The sequence below is a fragment of the Giraffa tippelskirchi genome, chromosome 7 (genome assembly GCF_054371585.1).
Source record: "Giraffa tippelskirchi isolate mGirTip1 chromosome 7, T2T-mGirTip1v1.2.pri, whole genome shotgun sequence".
NCBI lineage: Eukaryota > Metazoa > Chordata > Mammalia > Artiodactyla > Giraffidae > Giraffa > Giraffa tippelskirchi.
Window position 1 is genome coordinate 79772358 of NC_137281.1, and position 6000 is coordinate 79778357.

Here is a 6000-nt window from a genome sequence, read left to right on the forward strand (position 1 = left end):
CAGTTATTCAGTTAAATTATATCTAGTTCCCCAATAAATTCCCATTACACAGATGAATAAACTGAGACTTAAAGAAGTAAAATACTTTGCTCAGAGTCACAGAGCTAAGGAGTACAGAAAATTAAAACCCAAGTCTTAAATGCTATAGCAGGTATTGTTGGTTGCTCCTTTCTTTTTTCCAAAAGCATTCTAATTTTTTCGTCTCTGAGACTCAACAAATCAAGATTATTCTAGGCCAGTTATGGTGGTCTCCTTCCCTTGCCTGTGGTTGGCTTATGCATGGACATGTGACTCACAATTCAACCAGTGAGACTTGAGGGAAAGTCTACTGAGACTTCTGGTAAAGGTTCCCCTCCTGCCTTTTCTGCCTCTGCACATAATCATAAGGGTGTAATACCTGGATTTGTTACAGACAACTTGTGACCTTGAGACCAAGAAATGATGAAAAGAATTTGGATCTTTGATGATGTGTTGAACCACTGAAAGAACTAAGCTTGGGGCAGACAGCCCACATCTGTTGTAGTAGGAGATGCTAAGCCATAATTATTTCAGCCAGTTGAATTCAGGTTTTTGCTATGTGCACCCCTGACTGATGCCCACACCAATCAAGGGCTTTTGTCACTACAGTACCTGAGCCAAGCATTATGGGAAATACATAACAAGTAAAATCCTGTTCCTTGCCCTCATTGTGCCTTTCCCAAGATTGGACCTTCAATAAGTATTCAATCTATATTTGATTAATTGATTCTCCCTTTGCTCATCAGTTATTTTTCTTCCCTTTACTCAGCTTCACTGATTATCTCTAAGTTTCAGCTTCACATTTGCACTGTGGTCTCAACATTTCTACCAGGTCCTTCCCCATCACCTCCCCTGACCTCTAAGGATCAAGCCAAAAGCAACGGACTCACACTTTGCCCACAGAGACCATCACAGAAAGTCCGTGTTCCTAAATATTTGTTCTTTGAAATGTCTTTCTCAATTAGATCTCACCCAAATGTTTGAGAGTCAGGCTGAATTCCAACTTCCTGCTCCAGAACAGACATGTTGAGCCTGCATAATTACTGCAGCCAGCTTTATTTGCTATAAAAACATGGATTTTTTTTTTTTGCTCCTTCTCAACTGTAAAATAATCAATAAATAGAATCCAGATGAAAAATGGCAGCATTTAGGAGAACAATTCTTTTATGATTCTTTTCTTTTGGGTCTAATTAACACATTGGGGATAAAATGTGTTGTTACACTTACCCAACCAGCTAAGGTGAAACAAACTCTCCTGCTGAGATACAGCTTCACATCAGAGACATAGATGAAACAGTTTCAAAACATTTTGAAATGTTCCACAAACATCTGTAAACCTGTGAGATGGACTTCCTCCAATGCCTCTCTGTTCAACTATTCAACTTTTTTCTCTGTTCCCTATGAACACATTACATAGATGCTGTCATATGAAACATAGACAGTCCCATTAGCAGGAGAAGCAATCTGACTTTCTTTTAAGTGAAGAAGACATCCCTCTTTGGACAATGACCCCTAGGGCCATGAAAGTTTCATGAGGGGCTCTTGGAATGGATGACATTTTTTCAATTATATCAGTGCTAAAATAAACCCCCACAGAGCCACAGGGCATCGAGTCTACATCCCAACACAGGACACCTATTTATTCCCTAATTATATTGGATATATTCTCTCTGTATGTGTACTGATGAAGATAAAATATTCTTTTAATTCTATGGCCTCCTGGTGGGTAAGGGGGAGGGGATCATCCCTAGGCAAATTCTTGGAGTTCCTAGAGCTACTTTCCCTTGTTCTCACAGAGTAGTTCTTTCATTGTGGTCCTGGGGCCAAGAGCATCAGCATCACCTGGGAACTTGTTAAAAATTCAAATTACTAGGCCCACTCTGGACCTGCTGAATCAAAAATTCTGGGGGTGGAGCACAGCAATCTGTGTTCAAGCAAGCGTGCTGCATTGAAGTCTGAGAAGCACTGGTCTACAAAACAGGAAGGAAAGAGCATTATTTTAAATTGAATCAGGGATAAGGGATACCCGGACTTTTAACAGCCTGGGCTCCTTTCTGAATAACTGTCTCAAACTGCAGAGTAGGGCTCCATTTACCCATCTGTACAATGGGGCTACAGCGTTCACCAAGAAGCTCTGGGTGCTGGAATTTAAGAAGTACATGGTTACCTGGCACCAGTCTCTATGGATACCTAGCAAGATCATAGTTGCCAATACTCAACAGCTTCCTCCCACCATACTCTGACTGGCAGAAGCTCTGCAGAGCAGTCCTCCAATGCCACATCTAAGGTCATCACTGCAGCTGCCTCTGGGTTACCCTTGGCAACCAGGAGCCAGAGTCGTGGTAGCCCACAGAATTTTGAAATCCCATAGCCAGTAGCCTCAAGCCTTTTTACCTCAGAGCCTTGAACCACTAGAGAGGAGGCTCAGGATTATTCTGTTCTATTGTCCCATTTCAGCAGGTCTTCAGACATCGCTTATATTTGCCTCCACTCTACATCTAGACTTTAAGCCTGAGAATGACACCTAGAATGCCAGCCTCGTGAGGTATGGGACTCTGCCTGACTGGTTCATGGCGGTCTGCCCAGTGCTTGGCACAAAGAGCTCAAGAACTGTTTATTGACTAAATTTTCCTAGCACAGTAAATGCCCTGTCCATAGTAAGTCCAGTCATAAGCCCCAAACCTTCAAGTACCTAAAAGTTATGTTTGGAAAGGGGCAAAGGAACTATTTCAAACCCCAGGGAACAAAGAGAAAAGGGAAAAGGAGAAGCAAAGACCTGACTATTTCCCAGCTGAAGCCAGAACCCTTGGCTCATAGGGCACTCAGCCAATTGCTCACTTTAGATCTGGAACTAGAAGACCTTTGGGCCAGGGATTTTTTTCAAGGAGGGGGGGGGTCTTTTGTTTTTCCATATTATAATCCTTGTGCAGGAGAGGCGGGAGCTGAAGGATGATAAGGCATTGACCACAGGTTCTGGACATGAGTTCTAAGCAGTGGGTCTTCTAATTCCCCTCCTGTTTCTCACTCAAAGGCCAATTCTCACTGGTCCTGACTCTTCTATCTTTTGACCAAACACTTAATAAGAGCTTTTCTACCCTCTCAGGACTCCAGCCTCGCGCTCATGGCTGGTGATCCTACTCCCTCAATTAGAAATCCACCCAAGGCTCAATTCCAAACCCTCCCTTCTCCAGGGACCACCCTAGCCCCTCCCCCCCCAAACAGTGATTTCACCTGGGAAGCCTGTACTCCCTCCCTTGGCTACAAAATAGTGACTATTCTTTCCCTGTAGACCACACATTATGGGGCTGAGCAAAGTCTTAAGAGCTCCCTTTACCCCCAGACTTCAGCGCAGGCACAGGACAGATATTGGACCAACTGTCACCTAAGTGATTTGTCCTGGGGGATGATAGAAGCACAGGACCTAACAAGAGACCAGCCCTCTGCCTCTAACCTCACACACACCCAGTCCTGCAGCCTGCAAAGGGCTTACAGTGGCCTGGCTAGGAACACCTGCCCTGTGCTGAGAAAGTTGTACAGACAGTACCGAGTGCTGGGGGCCGGGGGCGGGGTGGGGGGTGGGGGTGTCTCTGAATGAGAAGTCAAGAGACCTGGTTTACCGTTCCCTTACACCCTTAACTAGGTATAAGCGAATCCTTTCAACTTCTCTGGGCCTCCGTTTGCTGATCTGTGAATTGGGAGGAAGAGGTGGAGACTGCAGTCGTGGATCTTGAATTTCTAGTGGCTTAAAGAACATGTGAGCAACGCAGAGAGCGGGATGCGCACTAGGGGAAACCCGCCAAAGGAGCTGAGGATGGGGTGCTCTTAGACTGTGGATCCGACGCCCTCGGGGACCCCTCCCAACTGGCAGGGGACAAGGGCCGAGGGACCTTCTCCAAAAAGCCCCCAGCTCTTAGTCCCACTAAACAGGCTCTAAACCCTTCAAAAGAACCTCTCCAGCAGCACTCCAGCAAAGAGGACTGCGAAGCAGGGGTTCCGTTAGCTCCGCGGAAGCCGAACTGGGTTGAGCCCAGCCTCCCGGACTCTGGGAACCAGAGGACTCGAGCCCCGGGCAGCTCCAAAAGATGCGCCCCACAAGCCTGAGCTCGCCGCCACCTGGCCGGAGCATTAACCCCTGCTTTCCCGGCAGAGCGCAGAAGGGGCGCTGATGTTCGGGCACGAGTACCCTGGCCAGAGCGAGCTGAGGTGGCCCGTAGCCCAAACCACCCAAAGGCGTCCTCCAACCTGCCCGAGGCCTCGTTCTTTGCAGTCCCGGGGGGATGGAGCGGGAGATCCTGAAGCGGAAACAGTTCGAAATATTTTTCTAAAGAACACGACCACCTGAGACGGAGTCAGATCAGCCTCGCAGCGCGGGCTAGCGGGGACGGATCCCGAGAAGCAGCTACCCTAGGATGGAACTCGGGAGTCCAGGTTGGGAGAAAGAGCCGGGGCCCGAAGAAAGGTCAAGTTAAGGCTCCTCGCTCCCAGGTTCCAGTCGAGGGGGCGGCTCCGTCCCACACATGAACATTGACTCCCAAGAGGAACGATTTTGCATATTTTTCGTCGTATTTTTTCAAGCAAATCAGGAAAATAAACGAAGTGCAGGGGGAAAGCGTCTGCGTCTGCTGCTCCAAGGGGCCACAACCACCAACCACCCCCATCTCCAACACCACCCCCCCAAGGCAAGGCGACAAGTTGGGAACTTCGGCACCGCGCTCCAGGCGCGCATTGGCAGTGATTCGCTTCTCTTAACTTCGGGATCTGGGGTCACGGCAGCGGGCAGTAGGGACCGCCCGGGAGTCGACCCGGACTTTCCCGGGTCGGGCGTCCAGGAGTTCCACTAAGAGAGTCGGGACTCCGGGACGAGAAAGGAAGGAAATAGACGTTCGGTTTCGCGCCTCCAAAAAGCAAAAGTGCGCATGGCACCAGCCGGGGCTCGGCTACAAGTAGCTAGGCGCAAGGCTAGCCACCGCGGGGGACCTGGCCGCGCCCCGCAGGCTCTGTGCTCTGATCTCGGCGCGCCCGGGGCCGCTCGGAGGTGGGAGTCCCCAGACTTAGAGGCTGGCAGGCGCCCTCCCCGGGACAACCGCGCCGCGCCGCTGCGCTCGGGTCTTCCCCCGCCGCCGGTGCTGCGTCCCGACTGCGGACAGAGAGCCCGCGCCTGCCCGCGCCGGGGTGCCCCACGTCCTGCCTGGACCCCTGGCATTCTACCCACATTCACCTCCTCCCGCACCAAACTCGGCTTCCGCAGTCCAGAGCCCGGCTGAGCACCGGGAATCCACGGGGCCGGTGGAAAGTTAGTCGCGGATATGCAAAGCCCCCTCCCCGGGATCAGAATCCCCCAACCCCCGGCCCCGTGTGCCCCCAGCGCTCCAAGGCTCCGCGTCCTCGCCGTCCCCGCCCAGCCACCTACCTGCTTCGCGGCCCGCCCGGGGCTCAGCCGGCCAGTTGCGGTCCTGTCCTCCGGAGCCCGAGCCGCGCCGGAGCGCCGGGCCAGGAGCCTGAGCTGCTGGCAGTCCAGAGCCGGGCGGCGAGCGGCGGGAACGGCGAGCGAGAGAGCGAACCGGCGGGCTGCTGGAGCCGCAGCTGCTGCTGCCGCCACCGAGCCAGCCCCCACCCGCTCCGTCCCTCGGTCCCTCCCTCTCCCCTTCCCTCCCAGCCTCCCTCCTCCCTGCTCGCGGCTCCCTCCCTCCGTTCTCTATCCCCCACCCCCACCTCCTGCCTCTTTTTTTTTCCTTCTCCTTCTTCGTTCCTCTCAGACCCTGCTCTCTCGATCTCGCTCGCTTGTTCTTTTTCCTTTTTCCGTCTCTCTATCCAGCTTTCCTTTGGTTTCCTTTTTCTCTGATTCAATCTTTCCTGACCTCTCTTCTCACCTCCCGCCAGCAACCCCCCTTACAGCTTTTCGTTCTTTCACTCTTCTCTCCATTTCCTCTTCTCTCTCTCTCTCTCTAACCCCTTTCTACCTCTTTTTACTATTTTCCTCCT

At 51.4% G+C, this 6000-nt stretch overlaps 1 protein-coding gene across 1 annotated transcript in view; it reads right to left on the minus strand.

Moving 5' to 3' along the window:
• Positions 1 to 5633, minus strand: part of MEGF11 (multiple EGF like domains 11) — a 378265-nt gene extending 372632 nt beyond the window's left edge. Inside the window, exon 1 of the mRNA XM_081513847.1 lies at positions 5429 to 5633. The gene's annotated coding sequence lies outside the window, so the exon portion shown is untranslated. The remainder of the gene's footprint in view (positions 1 to 5428) is intronic.
• Between the last annotated feature and the right edge of the window lie 367 nt (positions 5634 to 6000).